We start from the raw sequence: 26419 nt of genomic DNA, 5'->3' as shown, positions 1-26419 counted from the left end.
ATGGATGAGCTAATTTAATGAAAAGAGGAACAACGTGCATGACAAGGAAGGCAAGGGACGACTACCTATGTTGCCAGATCTGATCTGTTCCAAAGAATCTCTAAGGAGATTCTTTGTCTGTGCTATGGAAGGGAAGGTTAACGAAAACAAATGGAACCCTATTTGAAACCTGGTGCTCATTTTACAGACATTCCCCGACCACTGTTAAATAATATTGTGTCTGACAGACTACAATTCCATAAATCGTGCGCTTGCTGGTATCATACGTACTTACACCAAATGATTGTAGTTCTGTGAGCTCTAAGCTACTAAGTCGTATTGCGACAAAGCACGAAACATTGGTTTTGCGTAAAACTTATCAAACCAAACAATGTTCCAAGTACTGGTATCGCCCCAGGTGGAACCGAGGACCAAGATCAAAACGATGATGAGAACTCGGAACCTCCTATAGGACTAACCTTAACTTTGGGGACAGAAGAGTTCTGCGTATGGATTTTTTACCGCATGGTGATACCATCAACACCGATTACTATTGCAAAACGGAGCGGGAATTCCGTCGGGATATCCAAAATAAGCGGCAGCATATGTTGCGTCACAGCCTTCTTTTCATTCGTGACAAGGCTCGTCTCTGTACGGCCCATGAATAGAAAAATGCCTTGCGATCTTTGGCTAAGAAATCTTTGACTTTTCTTCACTCTCTTTATACTTCAGACGTCATTCAATCTGATATTTTGGGGAATCTTAGTCGTTTAAATCCGCAAAATAACTCGTGATAAAAATTTAATCTTATCACTCATAATGTCTAAATTCTGTTAACAGGAAAAAATTTTAAATATCACATAAAACATAAATCAAATATTAAATGAGACTCATGTCAGATGATCTTAGCTGCTACCTTTCTATGATTCAAAGCTAAGTTTATGCTTGAAAACAAAAAACAATAGACATATGAACAGCAAAACACTTCAATTAAAAGCTTCGCTTTTTGAAAATTAGGCAAAAGGGCAAAAAGATTAACTGAAGCTCATGACGTTATGAATGTCAGCTGCAAAAATGTTTATAAATAGTTCTGTAAATAAAAGTGAAAATTTCCTTGGATTAGATGAGGATGTTTTTTAATTTGTAGGTTCTGGACTGCCGCACAAAAATTGGTTAGTCTAAAGGTAGATTACTGTGATTTTCAGAATTTCTAAAGCAAAAATACATTCGAGTTCCAGACGTAAACTTAATGAGGTGTGACTGTGTTTCTGTATCCCCCTTCGTTCTTTCCCTACGCAAAATAAACTTCCAACTCGCCGCGTCCATGCGGATCTCTGCGACAGTTGTGATCATTATTGGAAACCATGTGTCACGCATTAACAACATAAATAAACTCGCTGTCGTTTATAAAGGCTTTCGCAAAACACCGAGGGAAAAAACTTTGTGGTGGTATCTTTCCCACTACTCTACTATGGAGCTGTAATGTCATATACATAAAGTACTCAATCTATACGCTCTAGATCGAATATTTAATGAAAAGGTGAAAAGTTCATTCATTCTAGAACCATGCGAACTTAGAAAAGATATAATTAATTTATAGCGACAGTATGTTGAAAAGGAATTAGGAGCATTTCCAGAAAATGTCGAAAAAGCATGCCTCCCTCCTCCTCCGCAGACACGCACGAGCGGATAGGAACATGCCAAACCGTGGAGATTTTGCACTACGAGCTCTCGCAAAACGTTCATCAGGTATTTTGACAAGGCAAGTAGTCGAACGTCCTCGGGCTGCAATATTTTTTTCTTGTAAAAAGAGGAATTTATCCCGTCTTTAGAAGAAAGAAATAATATACAATAGCATTCATGTAAATCCTGCAGTAGCAAAACCGCTGTTATTTAAAAGTAAACAATTCTTCAGCCTTCAGTAAATGCGGAAGAGATGGCATTATTTAAAGAATACAATATCAGCATAGTAAAAATCGATTTAAACATGAAATGCAAAGAACATGCCTATTTTAAAAAACGACAAATACTGGAGTAAAAAAGACGCTTAAAATGAAATGACTTAAGCAAGTCAACATCCATCAAAAAATATCTTTTCACACTCATAAAATTTTGCCTGCATTATTTTGAACATTAGCAAATCCAGTCAATATCATATCCACACTGCAATCTTTCTAGCATTACCAAACTTCAGTGCAAACAAAAATCTAGATAAATAGAAGGACAAACGAGAACAGATCCCTCTTCATCAAAAACAAAGCACTTGTACCTGTTTGCTCTCGAAATCGACTGAGTTCTTGACTAAATCTACGCAAACATAAAGTTGTTGCTTTGCTAATTTTCAGTTTCACTTTGCCGTGTTTCTCTTCTGTTTTGAAAAATCCACATTTTACAGTATACAAACATCGTAGTATAAATCCGAATTCGAAAGAATTTAAAAAGTTTCATTTCATGTATGAGACGAAACCAGGACAGGCAAAGATAAGATAAGTCTGTTCACATAGCCAATCCACATCATTTGGCCGTTTTTTCATTAACCATCTGAAAATCAAGATTTTTTCACATGCGTAACTTTTTCATATAAACGTATTTTTTAAAGCTTTCTAATTTCCTGCTGTTTGCTGGCTTTCGGATGTATTCCTCAGAACTAATGTTATAAGCGGCTTGTAATATATGAAGACTTTAAGATATTTATTTTATTTTATTACTTATTTTTTTAATTGATTTCAAAATGTCACATGTAATCAAGCTGTGGATATGTTTTTGCACTTTCCGAAGAGAAATATTCCTATTTCCTAATTCAGAAAAACATAGTGAAAAAAAATGGTATTATAAATTCTAAGTGAAAAATAAGCATTTGGAAAGGAAAAAACCATCAAACATTACTTCTACATGGAAAGAAGATTTCAAACGAATACGCGAACGAAATATGTCTTGTTTCTAAAGTTTCTAAAGTTAAACCTTTGGTAAGAAAAGAAAAACAGAAATCAATCGCAAAATCTTTGAATACAACTGTAGCAACAATAAATAAAATACTAAACCAAGATTTATATATATATATATATATATATATAAAAAAAATAAAAAATAAGGTTTGCCACGGCATGTAGCCTAACGCATAACAATTTGTAGAACACTGTATGAAAACTATTTAGCCGGAGATAAATGGAAGTACATTGTGACCCTAGATGACGCATGGGTTTACCTAAATGATTGAACAAAAAAAAAAAAAAAAAAAAAAGTGTATTACCGAGAACGAAGAGGAAGAGAAAAAAATGTGCAGACCTGGTTCCGTCAAAGCAAAGAAATTTCAATATGAGGTTTATGATTATTCCAGGCAAATTAAAAATAAGAGGTCTGGTAAAATATATTAAAATCAATTTAGCATACAATCAAGGGAAAATTTTACGTCCGATATTTACAGATTTAATTTCATTTCTTTATCCCAGTGACTTTCAAAGAGCGAAACTTCATCAAGACAAAACAAGTTGTAAGGTCCCTCACTTGAAATTCTAAGTTACTGTTGGAAGTGAGGAACCTAGGAACTGATAAGCGAATAATCGCTAGAGTTCGAAGACAGGAAACAACAAAAGAGAAGGGTAAATAACCCTTTATTATTTCTATAAGATTTAACAAGACTCTGCCTGGGAGTGAACAAATAAGTCCGCACTTTGGACTTGAACTTAACAGACTTGAAAAAACATTTTTACCGGGAAGGGGTATTCCCCTCCCCCCCCCCACGGTGTCACGGCAAATTACACAAGCACCGCAAAAGATCGTCACACAAGCATGAACGCACCTTGGAACGTTTCAGCCCGCATGATGCACTTAAAGAGATCTTTTGGGACGTGGTTAAAAATATTTGCCCATCCCTGGTTTACGGATTTTTCAATTATAGCTTTCAGTTTGAATATGACAGCTTTTGCCATTTATTAAGTTGTGCGTTACATAAGTCGGAAGATTACCGTAACATACGATGTTACAAATATATTTTATTTACTATTTATAGCAACACTGATGTTATCCACATTGGTGCACATAAATTAATTGCATTATTAAAAATTTTCCTAAAAATCATTCATAAGTATCACTTTTACTCAGTTTATCACGCAAATATATTTATACGCAAAAATATAAATATATATTCACGCAATATTTATTAAAACACCGTTATAATATGAGAACAGAATTAAAGATGTAATCGCAGTAGAGCCGGCAATTTTTCAGACCATGCATCCGTATGCAGCTATTATATCACGAAGCGGGATACAAAAAACGAGAAAACGAAGCTATGTAGAAAAATATGAAAACGTTCATGAATTAAATTAGATTCTAGACTGTTATTCAACAAGAAACTAGTATTATTGAAAAAACAATCGGCCAAATCAAATCCATTTCAGTTGAAAACAATATATGTTATGATTGCTTTAACATTTTTAACTACTTTATTATTTATTAAAAGAAAGGAGAAATATTAACTTCAAAAACGACAAAAACTTTCAACTATCCGATCTAATTAAAATCACAGCCACGGCGCACATTCGAATAGTACGGATAGTTAAACTTTCGCTGCTGTTCTAATAGAGGAAATAATAAATGAGGAAATTTCATGCGTTTGTTTGACATATTTATTTTTAATATTAAATAGTTAAAAGTGGGGGGGAATCGTTATTTTAGGGAAATAAAACACAAAACGCATGTTCTCCTGCAACAGAAAATTAAATGATAAAATTATTATTTATTTTATCACACAACCCATTTCATATTCTTAATCATACAACCCATTTTAACTAAGATTAGACATTGAATTTCATTTTTATTTCTTCAAATTCCAAAACTAAACATGTAGTATTGCTTTTATTTTTAACATATTTTCAACGTTATTTAAAACAAAATGCGCATTTTTACTTCTATCCAAGTAAAATTAAATTAAGTTTATTTATCGAAGTAAAATAATAAAGGGTATGTATACACATAACATGATTTTCTTACACACAATCGGTACTTTTTTAAATCACAAACAGAAATTAAATACTAACCACTCTAAATAACGAAAATAAAAGCTCGCAAATTTAAAACATACTGAATATTTTTCAAAATGTTATGTAAACGCTAGTAATGGAATGTATCAATTATTTATTTTCAGAAGAAAAATCGTATAAGAAATAATTATGAAGCTGTTTCTGAAATGTATTTGATATAAGTTAACAGTAAGTACATAAAACATTGAAAAAGTGTTATTTAATACAAATTAATTTCTGAAGTTCAAATCTTTCTATATACCAATCTTATTTTTGTGTCAAATATCATTTAATGCTTCTGTAACGAATTTGGCATCAAGAATGAAACTGAAGTTAAAAAGGCTACGATATTAGGTTTCAAAATCCTATGCTTTAACTGATCATCTGATGCATTTTATACCTAGCAATTTTATTTTGGCCGTGAAATTATATAACAATGAACATTTAAGTTAAGTAACCACGCTGAAAGCCTTTAGCGATGATAGCTCAATTAAATTAATTTTTTTAAAAGCAATAATTTTACAGTTCTGGAACTTTTCACAGAAGTATTCGTATAGCTTTTCTCATTATGACAGAGCATAATCAGTAGTTAACACTTCAAACTACAAAAAACGTTAAACACAAAGCAATGCAAAGCGCATTTAAAGAGCGAAGCTCGCATGGAGATCTCTCAGGACTCTGAACTGAGAACTGCTGCATTCTCCGGTCTTATATAATCCCCCTGGTCAGCCGAGAAATTTCCAGATTTATGTCCTGAAGCACCATCGTGGTGAAATTACTTAGCTAAAAAATCTTACAGCGAGACATAATCTTCTAAGAAGTCAGACAGTGATCCTTTTAATAGTCCCCTTGACCCCGTACCTTCGAGTTTTGCAAACTGCTGGAATGCATGTAAAGTTACAGTTACATATAGGGTCGGATACAGTTACAGTTACTTAGGAATTAGACCAAAAGCAGTTATACAAAGATCGGCCCAAAATGTCGCTAAGTTTAGCGACATTTGACGATTTCTTGCAAAATCTGGCGATAAAAATTAGTCGCCAAAGGCCACAGCCAGCTTGGCGCTATCTCGCCAATTTCGCAAGATAGCCATTTAGCTCAGTGTTAAATGGACTTGCAACCTGTAACCTTAATTTTTCCAGAGGAGTTTCGCAGTCTTGAGGTTTTTAATGATACATTATACAAAAAATAGTGCATTTTCACTAAAATTGTTTACATATATGTCATAATTTCGAAAACATAGAAGATGAATCAGCTTGCAGTCGTCGTGGCTGAGAGTAAAGTCTTACAGATGAAAATAACAAAGCATGAACCTGAAGAATTTCCAGTCTTTATTTCCACACATATAAAATCATCTCCATACATGTTTATAAAATCATAATGAAATCCGAGATATTTCTATGACTCAATCATAATGAAATCCCATAATTTTCTAAGTCCACTGATTCTTAAAATTAAGACGCTGGCAAGTTTAGACGGAGAAGCAAAGCGAGGACCTATTCGCAAAGTGGAAGTTAAGAAAAGAGTGACGCAGTTTATTTCCGAGCGGTATTTATACAAAGTACATGCTGAAAGTACTCTAAGTTATGATTAGTTAATTTGAGGTTGTTACATAATCATCGAAGATTCTCGAATTTGGAAGAAGAGATGAATTTAAGGGGGGACAGAGCAGCAAATTGAGAATGTTAATTTTGAGGTCGCCAATTATTTTTTAAAGCAGCCATAGTATTTTGTTATATCTTACATATATATATATATATATATATATATATATACACAAAATTCGTTACAAAATAAAAGTTACTTTGTGTGTTTATTTGAATGCGGCATAGCGTGCAACAGAGACTATCTCTTTAAGTGGAGGATTTTCTATGGAAAACAAGCTTCACATTTCATGGCCAAAATCAAGAAAAATCCAAGCAGACCGACCGTTAGCTAGTTTCGAACCTAAACCGAATCAATAGTGGTAAATCTTCTTGTCTATTTCGCTACTGGTCAGCCTGATTATATAAAGGAACCCGAAACGAAAATGAACACGTGTAGACTGTATGCTGGAAAAAAAAATTTACAAATACGAAGTTATAACACAGCATGGATTCCATTTGTGATTTCCAACGCTTCACATTCGCTCCATGCCATTTTTAAGAATGATGCTGATAAAAATAATGTTTTACAAAGTATTCCTTTCAAATTATATTTCCGACGTTGCATCATCACTCATTACAAAAAAGGCTGCTATACGCGCACGCCTAAAGATTCAGAGAGAAGGTCAAGCAGAAACAGAAAACTATTTTACTATGGCGGTGGATGAAACAACACCCTCTTTTTGGCGAATGCAACCTACACACCGAATGGGTAACCGGTTGTTACGAAATCGCTCTTCATTAAAAAGGTAAAACAAAAGGGAGCTATAAAAGCGGAAGGTCAAAATGTTATATGACGTTTGCACGTCAACATCGGTACCAAACGAACCAAGAAAAAGTGAACCGGATTGAATTATTTAATTATGGCTCGGCACACGAGAGCGGTCTTACCAATAAGTTGCGTCAAGATGATTTTCGAGTAACTAGAATTTCACGGCTATTATTGTTTAATGTCTACAGCAAAGTTTGCGAGAGCCATCTGCTTACGGATTTTCTACGGAAACTAACTCGCACTAACGTTAATACACATGAGGAAAACCGGAAATACTTCATTCAGCACACCTGTTCTAAGGAATTCTAGTCTGAATCGAATTACCAGTGTTGAGCAATCTTATCCACTCGCCCACTGGTAGCCTCCAGAATTTAACTGCAGACGTTCCGCAAAGACAGTACACTCATAAATCTCCACGCCTTACCATGGATTCAAACAACGAAACCATCAATGGGAGTAAGTTTCGACAACTACTATCATAAAATCCAAAACTGTTGAGTTAGCCAAGATAGCAGGCATGATAACCATTTCAGCAATTACACATTCGACAGTCTACCAAGTTTGAATTAAAACCCCCTAAACAATTAAATGTTTAATTAGGAATTAACTCCACCCACAAAATTATTTTTAAAAGTACCCCCCTACCCATTTAAAAAAATAACTCATTTATTACAACTACTCTTAAAGGGAACGTGAAGTGTTTTGATGGAAAGGAATGTAAAGATAACAACAACAACAACAGCAACAAACAAAAAAAAAAAAAACGAAAGGTTTCAGATTTCAACAGTCGCCTAAAATGGTTTGCTAAGGTTTCTTTACACTTTTGCTGAGCTCGCACAGTCTACCATTCTGCTGTTACATTTGCATCTGCTAATCCCCTCCCCACCTTTTTTTTCCCATTTTATCTTTATTATTTAGCATGGTTTTCTTCGCATTTACGCCATACACTATTCAACAGCAAAATCACAAAGTTTTAAAAACATTATACCAATACATGCTTAAAATTCCAAATGCAGTGTTATGCGTTGACATATAGTTTTTCGCTTTTTCTCAGTTTATCATATCAATATTCTGTTTTCTTAGTAGGATGGCTTACAAACGACTGTTTTGTCTTTTTATTATTGTTTTGAGTGTTAACTTTATTTACTAAATATCACGTCCTCGCACTTATGCCACCAAAAATTCAACAGCAAAACGATAAACTACTTAACAGCAGCATATCTTTAGAACTTCCTAATAGAGATGCCATTACTTGCTTTCAAATCGTTAAGTTTGTTAATCAAAATTTAATTCAAGTTCTATGAAATAAATAATGAAACAAATTCAATATTCAGGTTTCGGTATTCGGGTGTACATACTGGGGTGTCAAAATCCGTTGGCTCGTTTTTTTTACAGTGCGAGGAAAATACATATACGCAGGTTTCTCACTATTTAATTTCTTTACAAATAATACAGGGCGATAATATTTGGTGGCAAACAATCTGAAAAGTGATTGATCATTTATAGTGAACCGATGGAAATCCAATTTAGAAACTAACGGCCCCTTTTTGGGCTAAACATAATTAGAATTGAATATCTGGAGATTATTCAATGAGTTTCAAAAGTTCGGAATAATGATATACATGTAGCATAAAAATGATTCAGTCGCAAAAATGTATTTGTCATCTATCTATGTTCGCCCTTCTGAAAATTATAACTACAGCTGAATTCAGAATGGAGTAAACGCGTAAGTAATGATTTCTGAATAATGATTGTTTTTTTAGTTCAAAGGGGCAATTTGTCCAGAAGAACTACTAATTTCATTTTGGCATTTTGTGTTGATTCACTATAAATGTCAGTTCACATTTCAAATTATTGCCACCAAATATTATCGCCCTGTATTATATTTAAAGAAATTAAATAATGAAGAATCTGCATAAATGTATGCATGTCTCTCGCATTGTGATAAAACAACGATATCTACAACCATCAAATTTTGAATGACGTACGTCTCCACCCGAATATGGGCATCTGGAAGCCCAAATTCGGAATCGATGTTCTCCAAAATTTGTAACCCTTTTTCAATTCAGCCGAGGCCTTCTGGCAAACTTGCAACTGATAAACTTGCGACGTTTTACTGATGGATCTGGAACATAACTTCGATTCGCGTAAAGCGTAGGCCGGGGTATTACTGTACTCAAACAGAAGATAATTAGTACACTCTAACAGAAAGATAACTCAAAAATCTAGTGAACAATTTATCAAATATATTAGCTATGCCGTTTTACATCATACGGTGAAAAAATGTAGACGATAGAAATTTGAAGATGAAGAATTAAAATGAATATATCAAACAATAGGGACATTATAAAGTTGCACAAATAGCATATTGTGCTTATTCCAAATGCTTCAAAACGATTACACAGATAATCTGTTAACCTATCGTAACGGGTTGTAAACCCATCACTCTGATTTAAAAAAATTAATAATTTTAAAAGTTTTCGGATCGTATTTACCTACAATGCTGAAGATAACACGATGCTTTCCAATGCTGATTTTTAAAAGATATCTTTTACCACAGAGAAACATGAATACAGAAACACAATTTCAATTTCCCATTTGCAGAAAGGTACAAACTTTTTTTGTTTAACATAATTTTCATATAGCTTCTGTGTTCGCCATTTCGCCATTCGATAGCCAATAGTGTTGGCCATTCTTCGATAGTGTTCGCCATTTCTTTTTTAGTAATTGTAGTTTTATTCATAAAATATTTAATAGGATGCTGAATGACTTACAAAACTCTTTTTATTTATTTATTTTTTTTTTTTTTTTTGGGGGGGTACACGGCAATAGTAAAAATTTTTATTTTTGTGTTCACTGACTGATGGCAAGTCACCAAAACTGTCACAATCTTAGAGCCCACTTTGTTAGATCAATTTTTTCAAACCGAAAACATGGCTCAAGGGATACTTAAATATGCAGTCTTCTTGTGACACTTTGCACAAAGGAAAATTTGGTGTTATGGTGGAGCAAAGGGGGAACATCTGTCCCTGGGCGAAGCACCCAAGAGGCGCCAAACTGATGTTACGAAATTTTAGAATGAAATATTTCCATTCTTGGCACACAGAAAGGGTCGCGAAGTCTTCAGTTGTCTCCGGCATCTGAAAACCCTAGCTACGGCTCTGTTGCCCCCCCTGTTGGCCCCCCACAAATCTATCAACTTGGATCTCCTTAAAACGCGTTGAAATTTTCCCCTAAAATTAATGGGAAAATAAAAAATTTCTTTTTATTAAAGTTTACCTAATGCGTTTTCCCAGTTCGATACACACCTTGCATTTATAAAGTAAAACAAAAATATAGCTAGGAGAAATAAGAGAGTGCCATTGATGCATTCAAATTAAAGAACAGTACCAACCTGATTCACTTTATTACCTCAAACTGCTCTCGGATTTCTGTCTAGCAGATTGTTTCTCATTCTCTTACAACCGACGGCAACAATACTGAGTTAAGAGCCTGTTTCTCTACTCTCACGGTCTCGCGAATGTTCTGGGTAATAATGGAAGAAGCGTGCGGTACACCAGAATTTTGCCAATAGTTTTACAGGTATAGTCTGCACCGAACTGACTGTACATGCTCGTTCCATCGTTTGGAGAACGTCTCCATCAACGATGGAACAAGGGAGATGGAAATGACAGTCTCAAACGACCAAACCTCTCGACAACACTATCGGTTCGCGCATATTTTAAATGCCGCCATGCAGCACAGACATTGCACATTTACAAACATTCAAGCCCTCTCCGATAATCGAACCTGGACCCACAATACTGCAGCTAAAGTCGTAACCAGTGTGCAGCAATGATCAGTTGAAAAATGGGGATTGAAAACGACAGAGTCGCAATTGCAACTTCGTGCTGCATGTTCACAACTTATTTAAGTAATAATATTTTAAATTCATACAAATATTTTGAAACAAAAAACATGAAGTCTAAAATTAAATATAATCATTCATAATTCCTTTCTAATGTACAGTAACATACTACTGCACTTCAAATGAATAACTGCATTTTTAAATGCCAAACGAACAAATCCACAGTGATACAATCGATTGCGGTGAACAGTTCGTTCGTATGATTTGCCGTAATGGATGGCCGAATGCTAACATATGACTGAAGTCATAATAAAATAAGGAAATAGAGATTACCGCAACAATAAACCTCTCTCATGAATCAAATAAGACAATACTGAAAAGACCTGTTTTGCTTCTGAAACATAAACAATCAATAAATACTTCAAAATCACTGGTTTTTTAAGTAAATAACTTCACATTTATTTATGATCATACAGCGTAACATGTTTTTGCCCCCCCGCCGCCCTTTTTCAAGAGGAAATGCGAATTCTGTATTATAAATAAATAGAACAGTTATCAATGCACGTGTATCTACGTCATAGTTTTGTCTTCTGCAGCCAAAAATAAAATAAAAAAACAGAATATACGTGCATTGCAATAAATGAGGTCAGTGACGCGAAACAAATACGTGGATGTCGCATATGAAAACGGCTATTTCTCTTTTTTTCTCTTCCAGCCAGTTGCGACACATCTATTTGAATATGCATTCTCATACAAGACAGACTCAAAACTTCATAGCTATCTCCGTGATACAATAGCGATTTCGGCAACGAAGCAGTTCAAAACTTCATAATTTTCACAAAGCTAGCATACCAAAATTCCATTTTTGCGCATTTTTCCAAATGCAATTTGATTTTCAGTATGAGTTATTTACCACAGTAGCGATGAACAAAAGGTATTCCGATATATTAATGAGATGATTTATTTCTTTAGACTAATAGTTAATTTTTAGTTAAAGCTACTTTCTTTTCATTCTCCTTTTCCCACACGCTTTCCTGTCAGAATATAAATCAATCAGCGCGATACTTAAGCCAAGGTTTCGAAAGTTGATTTTAGAGCGTGTTCTGCCTCTTTGAGGCCACGTTGTTACCGTGACTAATTAACGATTTGATTCTGTGGCGTTGAATGCTTCTAGCCATTAGGCTTGTACGAGCCAAAGCCTTCCTGCGCGTTTAACTTTATCCTGTGAGCCGTTAATAACATCTTATTTTAAGTTAAATATAAATATTTTAAGTTGCTAGTGTTAAGCCAGAACTGTTGGCTTCTGTAAACCTAAGAGGGGACGACTGTTAATTCTTTGTGATTGAATAACTATTTACACCCTTCTTTTTACTTTGTCTGCGTAATGGTTAAACACAAGAGGATAATTTCTCAACAGTCTCTCTAGAGCTGAGTTTATTAAAGAATGCGCGACTCTATGTTAAACTAAGTATATTATTTAACTAAATATATCCCTGCAATTCTCTGCTCTAATCCTACATGATTCTGATTGCTTTTAACTGCTAAAATTTGATAAGGTTTGGTTTGGTTTATTTAATTACGGCAAAGCCTTGCGGGTATCTGTCTAAGGAGAGGGATGCCTTCTGGACTTTCTAAGGGAAATTGGCTCATATACACGTTACACATGGGGAAAACCACAAAAACGTCTGTTCAAAAACAAAAACAAAAAAAAAAACAAAAAAAAAAGAGAGAGAGAGAGAGAGAGAGAGAGAAGGAAATAATATAGTAGACTCTAATTACAAATATTTCTTGCATGCTCAGAACTGAGGCATATGTCAAAACTCTAAAAAAAAAAAGATTCCAAATCTTTCATTTAAAGTTCAGTTTTATTAATGTTTACATCTGAAACCAAAATGAAAGCTACAAATTAAAACAAATTCATGGAATATACAGACAGATAACAGATACAGATAATATTGCCACACACAAAAAGCTAATCATTGAAAGTCTTTAGAATTAATTTTCGTTTTCAAGAGTGACGTCATACTTCACAGAGCTCGTAATAATTTTCCCTAAGAAGGTTATCACTTCTACCGATAGTCCCTGCTAGACGGGACTTTTCTGAGAAACGAGAATCTGGTAGCACTGGTTTAAACGGGAGGATTCCTAGAAAAAAGAGCCCCGGCTGGAAGCAAAGTCCTGCCTAGCTACGGATACGACGTAGCGGCTACGCGGAATTTTTTTAAACCTCACCGAAAATGTCTCGGCTGGAGCTCTGACCCGGGTAGAGATCAATCAATCAGAAGAAAATTCTCCTTCTGAAGGATCACATGATCACAATCTGAGCGATAATCGATTACTGTTTGGCGTTCAAGTCTTTGTAATAAGTAAAAATTGTAACCTAACTACATGGAATCCGAGGGTTCTGAGAATTGTCCCTTTCGACGTCAAGTCCCGCGTAACCGAAACATAATATGAATGGGAGCTTACAACGCCCATGCAGCCAGCCCGTTCATGGGATTCGAAACTCGGACCGAAGTACCAGTTTTCAGCGACTTTACCGCTTTTAACATTTTGTTTTAATCTTTATTATTCAGAAATACATATGACTATAGTTTTTGACTTTTACGGCTTCAGCTTTAATGTTGAAATGACGACTTTTTCCAAGAAAACTGACTAAATTTCACAACATTCACCACTTTTGTAAACCTTCTAATATTTTATAATGTCAAAAGTTTGATAGCTTCTGATCTAGAAGAAAGCCTTCGTTAAGTTTCGCCATTGGGCGACATCGGTGAGGTTTAAAAAAAATGTTGAATTCCTTTTCCTTCGCATTTTCCAGCGTTACCATTCGGGGAAAAATAATAGGTTGAAATTTATATTTCAAATTTAATCTACCTGTTACTAACAGTTTCAGCGATTTAAAAGGAATAAAAGGCATTTATTAATAATTTAAATTTTTACTATTTTAATAACGCTAAATTAAAATACGTTTAATTTATAATACAGTTAACTGATAAGCTGTATGCAATATTTGCAGGTCTGGTAGTAACTAACAAAAGATATTTCCAATGTCATATATTATATTAACTGGCACAAAGGTTTTTCCATTTTTTATGATGTTTTATATTTTTACTGCTTTTTAATATTTGAAAATTTTAATAATTAACTCATTTTTGAAGTGTTAGACTGTAAACTAAGGTATAGAAATCGCAATTTTCTCGCTCTCTCTCTTTTTTCAGCTCAAAGGGGCAATTTGCCCACAAGGGCTATTAATTTCGTTTCAGCATTTTGCGTTCGGTTCACTATAAATGACGGTTCTCTTTTCAAATGATTGCCACCAAATATTAGAGCCCTGCAGTATACTTAAAGAAATTAAATAATAAAAGACCTGCAAGAATATATATACTGTGAAAAAAAACAACGTACCTAGGAGACATCAGATTTTGAATAGCGTTGTCCATTCGAATATGGGCATCTGGAAGACCAAATATAGAATTTGTTTTATTATATATTTCTTATTTTGTCAAACATTATAGAATTTTTGATTAACAAACTCAATGATTTCAAAGCGAGCAACGGCAACATTGCACGAAAAAAAAAATTTTTTTTTATGTCCAGTATCTTCTTTTTCGGTACATTCATTACGGGTTCGTGTGAATTTGGAGTGAATAACGACGACACTTGATGAAGTATCGAAACACACTTTATTTACCAATATTAATCAGGACAGCTCCAAAACACTTTTACAGTCGTCGAAGATCTACTTCGTAGCGTATTCGGAAACTAAGTACCGTTTCATTTTAGCACCGTCGCAGCGCTGTGGTAGGCATCCCGCGCATGCGCACTAGTCTTTCTTGTGCACTGACTTTCAATTGTCGCCATTTTGGTTGCTCTATGTTGTGTTTTCAGTTTGCTGTGCACATTCAAAATGTTTAAGACAATTAGTTCTCCCGCTGACTGTGAGATTCGTGCCGTGATTAAATTTTTGAACGCGAGGAATATTAAACCGGCCGAAATTTATCAAGTGACTGAAGTTTACGGTGAATACGCGATAAGTGATGGAATGGTGAGGAAGTGGGTAAGAATGTTTAATGCAGGTCGAACAAATGTCCACGCCGAGGCTCGGAGTGGTCGGCCTTCTGTTGTCACCGATGATTTGGTAAGGAAAGTTGATGAAGCAATTCATGAGAACAGACGCTTCACAATGACAACTCTTTCAGAGGCATTTCCACAAATTTCACGTACTGTTTTGTTCGAAATTGTGTCTGACAGCTTGAATTATCGCAAACTGTGTTCCCGATGGGTCCCAAAAATGCTCACTGATGTTCACAAAACAAAGCGACTTGGTAGTGTCCTGACATTTCTCACGCGGTACAGTGATGAGGGAGAAAACTTTTTAAACCAAATTGTGACAGGTAATGAAACTTGGGTGTGTCATTTCACACCAGAATCGAAACAACAATCGATGGAGTGGAGACACACTCATTCTCCAAAAAAACAAAAGTTCAAAGTGACAATGTCATCACAAAAAATCATGTGCATTGTATTCTGGGAAAGGAAAGGCGTTTTGCTTACTGAATTTCTTCCCAGAGGTGAAACCATTAATGCGGCACGATATTGTGAGACTTTAACAAAACTAAGGCGTGCCATTCAAAACAAACGAAGAGGAATGCTCAGTAAAGGAATTGTGCTGCTCCATGACAATGCTCGGTCCCATACTGCTGGTGTCACTCAATCGTTAATTCGATAGTTTCATTGGGAGCAGTCCGATCACCCGCCGTACAGCCCGGACATGGCGCCGTCCGACTATCACTTGTTCCTGCACATGAAGCGCGAGCTTGGTGGCAAGCGCTTTGGATCTGACGATGATACGAAAAATGCTGTGGAGTCGTGGTTATCGAAACTGGCGGGAAGTTTCTTTGACGATGGTATACGAAAACTGGTCACCCGCTATGACAATCATTGGCGATTGATCATTGGCGGAAACTATGTTGAAAAATAGTTTAAGACATGTATTTTCATGTAAGAATAAAATTGGATTCGATTTTTTTTACGGTACTTAGTTTCCGAATACGCCTCGTATAAACACGCTGGAACAATCAGCGACACAGCCTTCACACAGTCAGGCAATAAAGACGGAGACAGCTTCACTGCAAAGCACCAGAGTACAGCTCCCGACACTGCTCGGTCGTTCTCGGAACTTCTCGTACTCTCGAGACTCTCCTCGCTACAACTCGCGATGCACTCGACGACACACAGAGCACAGCTCCGGACTCTTCGGTTCAGTCGCTCCCGGAGCTTAACACACTCTTTCGACGATGCACTAACCGCGATACACCTAAGAGACTCTTCGATGCACTCGACGACCCACTCGGCACTCGCTGGCCGGCTGTCAATTCGATCGTCTCCGCACGGACTAACTAGATGAGAGACACTAACTCTCCGCGTAACAGCAGGGTTTGGCTTGTGTTCGAGAACACTCTGGTCTAAACCGGTAAGAATTCGTTCCAGAAGGTTCTCCATCCGTCCATGGCATTTCGCCAATTTTGTCGCCAAATGCGGCAACTCTGTCTTCCCTTGCCATTTTATGGCAACCCTAAACCCGCTTTGCGGGGAAGCCATCTTACCGCGCCTGGACACTTCGTAACAATATGATCTTTTAAATATTTTGCGATATTGCTGTTGAATTGAATTTTATGGTTTAAGTGCGAATAATATGATATTTAATAAGTAATGGTAACACAAAAACGTTAAAAAAATCCCTTTGGGCGTAATATAAAATCTGAAAGCTTTCAGATCTTTATATTTTTTTTAATACGAATTAATTTACCACATGTTATTTCTCTAAGTACAAAAATGGTATAAAAACAAATTTCAAAATGGGAATGCGTATCCTTAATAGTTATGTAATCTCATTACTCGTTAACAAATGAATTATAGCCTTCCCTCTCATTATCCTATTTTAGAAATATAAGCAAAAAAACATAACTGTAGTTACCGCGAAAGAGTTTGAGAACCGCTATTTTGGCAGGTCGGCATCGCACCCATGAATTATTTTCATGGCTAACAGAACATTTTTTCGTTTTTATAAACGGCGACCATATTCTCTAGCAGTTGGCAGACACAACCTTCCTTTCACATTTTTTGCTTGCGTCACACTTGAAGCCGCGAAGAGAAAGCGTCTTAAACAAAAATCAACAAGAAAGCGTGTTAGTTCTACACTGCTGCCGTTTCTGAAAAGTTCTCCGGTGAGTAAAGGCAAAATTATTTCCATATCCGCATAGGCAAATGGTAGTAGATAATTCATAAATCTCTCTCTCATACCCGTGTAACACATTACAGTAGGAATTCGGAATTGCGCAGATCAACTAAATAGACGCAAATATTATTCATTGCAATTTGATGTTAAATTCCTAACGAAAACTTACTTTAGAGCTCCAAATAAGGTATTGCATGCGGATGCATGCGATTAAAAAAAAAAGCTGTGCATGATATTTATTTTTAAAATTTTTACCTTTATCAAATATAAAAGAATTACAACAGTACTAATTAAATTTAGTTAAAACAAGATAACTGTAATATGAAGACTTTAGATCACAGTCTAATACCATAAAAAAGGTTACCGTTTAGAATTTTAAAAAATTACAAATACTAACCCATCACACCTTACTGAAAAAATTTAATTACATAAAATGTAATTATGAATGAACCTTCAAAATCATTCTGTACCAGTTACGTAATATGCGGAGCTATAAAATCTTTTGTTAATTACAAGAAAGCTGTAAATGTTTATACAAATTATCAGGTTATATTATAAATTACATGCATTTTCATTTATATCACTCCGATACAGTATTAAAAAAAGTACACTAAATATTATTATTTAAATTATTAAAAGTGCATTCATGAGGCACGAACGTGTTTGTATATTTTACTCTGACTAAAAGTCATTACATATGTTAACTGTAACCAATAAAGCTTTATCGAAATGTTCACTATGAAACACTCTGTATATGCATCATTCTAAATTAACATTATGCAGTTTGGATTTTAATACATTATTTTCATACCAAAATTGTTCTTACAGAACACACTGAGCAGCATGAAAAATTTGCTTCCATAAGAATAACATATATGTTGTTGTCACTAATCTCACTTGTCTAATGTAATCAAAACTAACCCACGAATTATTATCGTGGCAAGAAGAAGAAGACTGCGTCTGTCGTTGGCCAAAGGCAACAATTCAGGTGACAGTCCGACTTGCTCAATCCCACTCCACTTTCCCAAACACCAACCTCTCGACAGGACTTTCGGCTGGCCGTATATTTTGAGTGTTCCCATGACGCACAGACACTATACATTTACAAACATACATGCTTCTCGGGGATTTGAAACCGGGCCCTTCGGCACGGCAGTCAACGTCGCTAACCACTTTTCCACCTGGGCGGCGAATGACGGATATTAAACCATTCAACGATCTACTTTTATTAGCAACATAAAGCTAGAAATTTAGTTTATTAGATTTCATTGATGAACACACCGAAACAAAAGATAGCTCGTTTGTTTCGACAATATGATCAGCCGTACATAATAATACATATAGAAACAGCCTGTTTATTTACGAATTGCGAAGCAGCCATTTTTCCCAAGGCTTAATCATTACCATAATTCGCACAAGCCTGAGAACTATTCCGGATGTTTCATTTTCCTTCCGTACAATCGAATGGTAGAAATGCCATATTCTATACATTGTTGGGTTTTTCCAGGACATTTCAAAGAAAGAGCAAAAGAGAGGATGAAACTGGAAGAAATAAACACTTGTGCACCCGTGGACTTGCTAAAGGGGATATATTTACTAAAAAGAGTGAAACAAACAAAAAACAAAAACAAAAAAAAAATTACTTCTGCCCGAATTTCTTCACCATAGAGGAAATTTACCAACCCTGTCACGAATACAGAATTTCCAAAATCTTACTTAAACTAGACGCCGTATGAAACGCATTAAATTTTGTTAGACAGAAATGAAAACATCATTTCTGAAATTTCACATGAAATTTTGAAATTTTGTTGCGAAACTGCTACAACATGCAGTTGTGCATCTCTCCTTTTCGTTGGAATCGACCGCACCAAACTGATATATTCATTCCACTATGTTAATAGACTCGCTAAGCTTAGTTATTTTTTTCTTATATGTTGGGTAAATTGTGCCTTTTTTGCTTTAAAAGTGATTAAATTATGTTATTCTTATGTTCCGGTTAAGGTTTTTATGCCTTTAGTTAATCTGCATGCCACAGTTTCAGAATTATCAGCAATTCAAAATTTGTATAAGTGGAACTAGGCTTAATGAAACCGCCACTTGTTTACATTTGAAACTCTTAATAGAATAGTGAATTTTATCAGTTGGTGCACCAACTTCAGTGTCTTCTGGCCCAGTGGAACAAAAAGTTAACTTTAAATTTTGTGCGCCGAAAATTGGGTCTTCCTGCACGTTGGCCAAATTGCATTTTTGGTTATTTTTGGTTATGTGATTTTTGGTTATGGGGCCATTTAAAGGGCGTGGTTTATCGGAGGAATCTTGCATCTTTGGCTGACCTGAATGGCTGTATGACGTTGCATGTGCGAAAGGTCACTGGCAGTTAGCTGCGGTCAGATGTTGAACACAGTTCATTGCCTGCACACCTTACACCTTAACGAGGGTGCCGACACCGAACAATATGCTTTGCATTTCTAAACAGTCTGTAACAAATAAACGACGCTTGTATTGGAATTTATAACTTGTTTGTATTTCGATGTAGCGAAAATTAGCGGAAATTTTTTAACTAATTTTTATTTTATTTATTATTTATTTACTTTAAGTTTATTTATTTTTCACCCTCGAAATCTTTCAGCGCATTCTTCGAATTGTCTCTACAAATTTTCGAATCAATCCGCATTTTAGTTACAGCTCTGAATGGGCCAAATTTAATTACGATCACTTTGTCTATTACCAAAAAAGGTTTTCGCGACCATAAAGTTGAGGCTATAAATAATTTTAGAAAAATTAATTTACTAATATAATAACATAAATATGAAATAAGTTCAAAAATTTATTTCTTATTCTATATAATTAATTGAGTGCAAGATTATGGAGAAAAGCATTTCGATGATCTAGAATGTCACTATCTAATTTTAAAAATGTCTTTTAGGTAAAAAAAACACAAAAAGCACGATTATGCATAGTAACTGACTTGCAAGGTTTACGAGAGAAATTGCTGAGACGAAAATGTTTTTGTAGAGAATGTTTCCTTCCAAAGTGAAACGAACAGGGAAAGAAATCAAAGGCTTTAGTTATTTTAAGCACTGGGGGTTTTGCATTCTGATCTGTCAAATACAAATCAAACCTGAAAACTGAATCGACTATTCCCCCCTCTTTTTTCGCTCCTAAATACTGAAAATAACTACACTCATACATAAAACACAACAGGAATACGATCTTTATATTTTACATTAAAAATACGAAAACATATAGATGAATGCAAGCTATGTGTTCTTAAATAATTAATTACCATTATTAGTTTTCACTCTTCATCTAAGCGACAATTTTCAAGGAAGAGAATAAGAAAATTCCACAGCCGTGATAAATAAATATTATACGGCACTCAAAATAATTTTTCTTTACTAATTAGACCAGTATAAACATTTAAACAGTTTGCTGTCGACAAATGTATAGTTCACTCCTTCATATTTAAAAATGTAAATTTATAATTTGGATGAAAAATGAATAAACATTTAAACAGCATAAACATTTAAACAGTTTGCTGTCGACAAATGTATAGTTCACTCCTTCACATTTAAAAATGTAAATTTATAATTTGGATGAAAAATGAATAAAGGGCCTCATGCGACGAACAATGGATACATCTTCCCTCTTTTTTCTCTACTGAAAAATTTTATTAGATAGATAATAGGAAGTTTCAAAATTTTTTCCACACTAGAAGTCGTAATTGACGCGCGACTGAATTATCTTATCTTAGCTGCCGTGCAGTTTCACTTTGGAAGAACAACGTTATTATAAAGATGAGACATTATTTTCTTTTGCAACCAAGAATATTAAAATAAACCATACAACATATACAAAATGATATATGGTTTATTTAAATATTCTCGGTTAGAAATGAAAGAAAGCACAAGTTATGCATTCCGATTTTCTGGAGACGACTCCAAGCTCTTCAAACAATGGACCTGAAGAGACATTCAAGATGATTCGCATATCGTTTGAAAAGTTTAAAAGGCGAACTAGAATTCACTCTCTCGTCAGGCATGGTGAAGCAGCAAGCTCAGATATGAAGGCAATGGAGAAGTTCCTCGAAACATTTGCGGCATAGATAGCAAACGTAGGGTACATCCCCCCAGTATTTTATTTTTTATATGTTTTGTATTATGTTTCACAAAAAATTTTATTGGTTTTCTTTAAAATACAGAGAATGTTCGCACATTTTTTTAGACGATTTTCACTGCATTTACAGAAATATTTTACTTACAATTTTTTTGTTTTAAATATTATATTTGATAACCCTTATTTTTTGTTATCTTTCCATACCGTAATTTTCAACACAATAAAGCTTTTTGTAGTATCGGATGTATTTGTACCATTTTCTTGGTATCAATGATATTTTATACCATTCTTCTTGAACAGCTTTCCAAAGTCCAAGCAGCGTTGTAGGTCGACGTTTGGACAATGCATTTTTTAAAATTCCATAAATGCAAAATTCCATGGTTAATTATCAAGTGAATTAATACGATATGAGTGAAGGGTATGGCCTTGATACCCGTTCCTTGTTCTATTTTTCCAGAAAATTAACAGTGGATTTTGACGTTTGCCTGTTTTGTCTTGACGCAGTTCTACTGATTGATGACACTGGTTGTAAACAGACGGTATTTCACATTTGACGATTAGGTATGAAACATGTTCCTGATAATATGTGGAATTGATCTTAACATTTCTGTCCAATCTGTAATTTTTTCGTTATATGGAAAACCAGCAATAATCCTAATTTCCTTTCAAAAACTTTCTTTAGATTGTTTGAACCATTTTTACCTCCTCTTTGATGGTAATAAATGGATACCTTATTACTGTAGTCATTTAAATACATCCAAGATTAATCTTTTGTTTCAACATTTTTTTCCATTTTATCAGAATAAATGCTCCTCATAAGGCTGCTATCACATACGAGATTTGTTGCCGGAACATAACGTTAGAAGAAACAATTCTGGGAAGTCAGCTTCCGCAAAATCGGGTTACCATCTTCACTTGGTAAACAGGCTGAAAGCCAAACAATAATCAATTATCGCTCAAGTTGGCGAAAGTGACGTTTCCTTTCAAGTAACGATTGCTTTTCCGTGTTCTATTTTGTACCGCTCACACTCTTTTCGTTTTAAACTTCTAGTTATGGAAAATAATAGAAAGGTGATGGCTATTAAGTAAATCACTTTTATCTCGACTCGATTCTGAAAGCTAAAGAGAAGAAACGTGCAAAGAGAAGTCCTATTCTTTTTAATAATCTGTTGTATATATTTGATTTTATTATTGTAAATAGTTATTTTGTATCCATATATTTATTTAATAACTTTTATATACATGATATAATGCCATTTACTGATATTTGTTTTATGATGAGTCAATTTTTATTTCATTCCCAAAATGTTAAATACACTCATGTCCATAAATTAAGGATAATTCGGAGTCACGCGGAAATCGAACTCTAAAATAAATATATCACCTGTAAAATCACTACACACATCTTCAAGAATCACATGCAAATTTCAGGAAATAACCAGATGACACCAATCGTACGTCACAATGACGAGAGTGTAAGAGTGATATATAAGGAATACAGGCAAAGAAGTAAAATTGTTCGCAGGCGCTTTATAAGCATTTCAGTTCAATAACCGGATAGTTATGACACAGAGGACGCATTTGGATGATTTTTTAGGTGGTAGAATTATTGGCCGTCTGAAATAGAGGCGTACCCAACTGGAAGTATCAGACGAACTTGGAATTGCCCAGCATGTCATCTCCAGGCTTTGGCAACGATTCCAAGATGATGGTAATGTGAGTAGACGTTACAGCACAGGTCGCCCCAGAGTTACAACGCCGAATGAGGACCGGTATTTGGCAGTTACTGCCAAAAGAAACAGGCGGAGCACAGCCTCAGACCTGTCTCGTCAGCTCTCTTCAGCCACTGGTACGACAATTTCAAGGCAGACCGTGTACAAACGCTTAGGGCAGATTGGTCTATATGCTCGTAGACCTGTCAGATGCGTTCCACTTACTGCAACTCACTGTCGCCTGCGGTTAGCCTGCAGTAGAGAGCATGCATTGTGGACACCGCAACAGTGGGCTTGTGTGATGTTTTCCGACGAGTCCTGGTTTAGCTTACAGTCTGATTCTCGCCGGACTTTCATAAGGAGAGCTCCAGGTACCTGTTACGACCAAGAAAACATTATTGAACGACACCGTTACGGTGGTGCAGGAGTGCTCGTTTGGGGTGGAATTATTCTGGGTTCCAGAACTGACCTGCATGTTCAAATTGGAACCATGACAAGCCAAATCTATCGGGACGTCATTATGGAACAACATGTACGTTTGTTTCGGGGCGCCATGGGCGCACAATTTGTGTTTATGGATGACAACGCCCGTCCTCACCGTGCAAACATCGTAAGCGAATGCCTTCAGTCGGAGGATATCACCGTATGGACTAGCCAGCATTCTCACCGCACTTGAATCCAGTAGAGCACGTGTGGGACATGCTTGGCCGACGAGTTGCAGCCCGTCAACCTCCTCCTACATGTCTACCGGAACTTCGGAGAGCATTGCTTTTTGAGTGGTGTAATATCTCCGAAGATCAGATCGATAATTTGATACTCAGCATGCCTAGACGTTGTACGGACTGTATTGCATCGTCTGGGAAACATACAATGTATTAACAATCATACCAACCATGCAATATTGGCTTTTTGTAAATATGTTTTTCTTGTAATTTGCTCCAGGGAGAAAAAAATCGCTAATTTTTTTAGTAATATCAAACATATAGCATCTTTTTTTGCTCTTTACCTTTTATTTAATAAATAAGCTTTACAAATAGGTCAAATTTATTTTGCTTCTAACTCTTCCTTTGCCTGATTTTGCATTATCCTTAATTTATGGACATGAGTGTATTTTATAAAGGCTACTCGCTCTATTTTTTTTTTTTTTAATTCACATTCTAAATATAGTTACAAATGCAAAGGCTGTGTGTAAGTGGGTAAATTTTAATGACTAGTCTAAGGCAAAAAATGCACTTCAATTATTTTTCAACTGTGTATTCCATATCCATGATAATGTGCAAAGAAATGATGACTACAATTTCTGCCAATTACTACATAATCGTTATATGAATTAGAAGTCACTTCAGTCGAACTATTTCATTTTTGTATTCAGTGTTCATTTTTGTATTCATTTCATTATTAACATGAAGATAACAGCATACAGATTTAATGTGTATCCTCATTATTACATAATCTATGTTTTAATAAATATATATAATCGCTGATTATGCAATTTCATTTTAAAAGTAATAAAAGTAATTAGCAGAAAAGTAAAGTCGCGATTATACAAACATATTTTAAAAAATTATTCCCCTTAATAAAAAAAATTCTATTATAAAACAATAACATCTTTTCACATGATCAACACGAAATACTACAAATTTGGCGAACTTTTGGCGACGAATAATAAACAAATCATCAGAAATAGCACGTCATAAAATATTGTCTACTCTGAAATTTCCACGATTATATTATAAATTTAATGAATATAAAAACATTTAAAAATGGCTTAGACAGTTTTACCACAACAAAACAGCAATATATATACGGCTTTTTTAGTATTTCTTCAATTAAATCGGCATCTATTTCCACCATCCATGATTTCACAACGAGAGCCATCGCCATATTGAAAATTACCTGTGATACTTCAAATGCAGAACTTTCATCTTATTGGCAGATCTGTATGTGGAACACGACTCCAGACGGAACATTTTCGGGAAGGTTTCAAAATGTTTCTCATAGCCGGAACATGTTGCGCCTAGCTAGACGAAACATTTCTCGAAAGCCTCTCGTTTAAAACAGTGCTACTATAGTTCGACCGCCTCATCCGCGACCATGAGCGCAAACACGCATGCGCCATTCGGACCGAATTATTCTCAAAACAGGGTGGAAGGATGGGGACTTTCTTTCCCTCCAGTATAGCTCTTTCCGGAGAAGAGAAAACCTTTCACGTCGCAGCAAGTAATACGCCCCTTTTGGACGAGTCTATGTGTTTTGGCAGAATGCCAACCAGGGTTGCGCTTCAGACGGTCGAACTATAGAATTTCACTTCTCGGAAATGTCAAGCCTGGCCGCGCGCGTCGATAGAAGTGATAAGGGTTTAAGGAATTCTGCAGACGCGTTCTGCGTTCGGTGGTATGCCGTGGAGAAAGACAATGCACATTATGTTTTTTCGCCTTTTTGAAATTCAAATAAGCATTAAATACCTTGTTTCCATTTGACATTGAGCATTTTTATTCTGCAACTCTCTTTTGATTTGGCGGGTTTTCTTTTAACATTAAGTTCTTACCTTTGCAAACAATTTTCCTCCTCGAAGTCAGACTTTAATGTGGTCTCCTTTCTTGTTGACAGTATTGCCTATATTAGTTAAAAATATATATATATTTCCAAGGAGTAAATTTTTTTAACAGCAAATCAAAACCGTCTAAAAAATGTGCGAACAGTCTATGTACGCGCTTTTATTAATTAAAAGCATAACAAAAACACTGAAGATGTTTTTTGGAGACTGGAACGGATTAATATTATTTAAATATATTTCAATGAATAAAAGATTGACTTACAAGCAATATCACGGAACGAATTTGACTCGTATGCTGAAGTAGCACTACATTATTATTAGTCCAAAAGGATTTGAGTTCCGAAGGACTATTACTTTCATTTTGGCATTTTGCATCGGACTCTTATAAATGTCGGCTCATTTTTCAAACTGTTGCCTCAAAATGCTAGAGTCCTGCATTATATGTATATTTCTCGCATTGTAATAAAACAACGGTTTCTAAAGCTATCCAATTTTGAATGACATAATCCTACTGCGAATATGGGCATCTGA

General features: G+C 35.2%; 1 protein-coding gene across 11 annotated transcripts in view; it reads right to left on the bottom strand.

Moving 5' to 3' along the window:
• LOC118194695 (plasma membrane calcium-transporting ATPase 2-like) overlaps nt 1–26419 on the bottom strand; it is a 472379-nt gene that overhangs the window by 387503 nt on the left and 58457 nt on the right. For 8 of the 11 annotated variants that reach the window (XM_085812726.1, XM_085812727.1, XM_085812731.1 and 5 more), the window contains exon 2: nt 14671–14719. The exons of the other annotated variants lie outside the window; for them this stretch is intronic. The gene's annotated coding sequence lies outside the window, so the exon portion shown is untranslated. The remainder of the gene's footprint in view (nt 1–14670; nt 14720–26419) is intronic. 11 annotated transcript variants of the gene reach the window in all.

Source organism: Stegodyphus dumicola, chromosome 3 (genome assembly GCF_044657685.1).
Source record: "Stegodyphus dumicola isolate Sdum_Otavi_A_Nest chromosome 3, ASM4465768v1".
In the NCBI taxonomy this organism is placed as follows: Eukaryota; Metazoa; Arthropoda; class Arachnida; order Araneae; family Eresidae; genus Stegodyphus; species Stegodyphus dumicola.
The sequence above is the reverse complement of the archived record's forward strand: the minus strand, read 5'-3'. Positions and strand labels throughout refer to the sequence as shown.